The sequence below is a fragment of the Zea mays genome, chromosome 9 (genome assembly GCF_902167145.1).
Source record: "Zea mays cultivar B73 chromosome 9, Zm-B73-REFERENCE-NAM-5.0, whole genome shotgun sequence".
NCBI lineage: Eukaryota > Viridiplantae > Streptophyta > Magnoliopsida > Poales > Poaceae > Zea > Zea mays.
Genome location: NC_050104.1, coordinates 152163831 through 152165627, shown reverse-complemented (window position 1 = coordinate 152165627; position 1797 = coordinate 152163831). Strand labels below are relative to the sequence as shown.

The window sequence follows — 1797 nt, the reverse complement described above, 5'->3', positions numbered from 1 at the left end:
ATTTATTTATCCAAAGGGGCATGGAATGCAATATTTGACAAGGCAAGGCATCGACCCGCCATACCACAGAAAGCATGACGACACCGACAGATGCTATCGACTAATCGTTTTTAAAAAATATTAAACTTACTTCTCGCTTGTCACTACATCACCCTTTAGTCACACGACCATCGGGAGCATTCTTCACACGGTTATACGACAGCAACCTAAACGTTGTGTTAACAAGACATACATCTTTTCTTCGTCGCGAGTATAACCACATTACGGCATATACCCGCACACCTCAATCAATTATCTTACGCCACCACTACTACAATACACCACAGCACACACGTACATACATGTCCTAATTAAATCCTCATATAACTTGTATTTCCAATTTACTCATCACATAAAACAAATACGACACATTTGTTTACCAAAACGTGAATGCGACCCCGCCACTGCATATAACCAAAACATTTTATACCCACATATAGTCAAACACCAATATACACCACATCGACCAAAACGTAATTATACAAACTACAAATCGCACACATCAAACAATACATCGCATATATTCCTATCGAAATATAAAAACGTTCGAGTTCTTTTCTACTTCTTTTTCTTTCGCCACGAACTTCAATCCATACAAATACATTTTCTTACACATGCACAACATAGACCAAAGCTTAAATAGATTAATCCACAAAATACCAAGTGAACAACCTGGACGAATCGAGGCTAGTCACATGGGCTGTCCACAAGGCTTGGTATTTCATCGAACGGGCAAGGCACGACGTCGACCACTAGCTGCGAAAACACACAAATTTGTTGGCGGCAGTTCATCGAACACCACACACATTGGAAAATAAACATCGAGAACAGCGGGGGTTTCTCACCACGGGTTTCGACGGCGCGGTTGGGGGCTGCGCAAAACAGCGACCAACCGGTGAGCGTCGACGGTGCTGCAACAACACGCCTCCCTTGACATTATGCCGAGCACTTGGCATGCGCGCAGCGGTAGCAGCGAGGAAGCCGGGGCTGCAGGACAGCGGTGTTTCACCGAGGAGATGCGCAGCGAGGGAAGGTGGGGTGAGCTGCTGCGCAGGGAGGAAGGGGCCGAGCTGCTCGCCTGCAGGGAGCGAGTGCTAGGGGGAAGAAGCTGCTGCTGAATGTGGCGCCATGGATGGGAGAGGGGGAGAGGAGCCTTGAGCGCTGGATTAGAGAGGGGGGGCTCGGTTCAACTCCATGGCGTCGGTCGACATTGGAGGAAGGAAGCAGGAGCAGAGGTGCTGCTCTGCTCTGTGGATCCCGGCGGCCATGGGCTAGAGGAGGGCGAGCTGCAGAGGGGCGTCGCTGGGGAAGGGAAGAGCTCCTGCTCCTGCGGCAAGGCACACAGGGAGGAAAAAGGCCGGCGTCGAGCACCTCGCTGGTTTGCTGCGTCGAGGGGGGGGCGAGTGGAGGGAGGCGCTGGGAGAAAAGACAGCAGGTTGGGGAGCTCGGCTGTGGGATTTTCTGGACGCCATGGTTGGGAGCTTGACTGCTCGAGCTTCACCGGCGCCATGGATCCAGGGAGCTGCTGCGCGATGGCGAGGCCGAGCTGGGAGATGCAGCGTGCGCGAGGAAGAAGGGGCAGGGGCAGGGGCCACCGCGCCCTGGCTGGCCGAGAGGAGCAGGCCTGGGCGCCATGGGAGGAAGTGGGCGCTGGCCTTGGTGCTCCCTGCTGGCCACCGTGAGGAAGAAGACAGGGAGCGTGTGCACGTCGGCTGAAGGAGAAGCGAGGGAGAGATGGCTGTGGCGGCTGGAAAAACA

At 53.3% G+C, this 1797-nt stretch overlaps 1 long non-coding RNA gene across 1 annotated transcript; it reads right to left on the bottom strand.

The window, feature by feature from the left end:
* Positions 1–444: 444 nt before the first annotated feature.
* LOC111590148 (uncharacterized) lies at positions 445–1797 on the bottom strand. The gene is made up of 2 exons (XR_002749264.2): positions 885–1797; positions 445–795 (listed from the first exon to the last, which is right to left on the bottom strand). It is a non-coding gene; the product is annotated as an uncharacterized lncRNA (long non-coding RNA).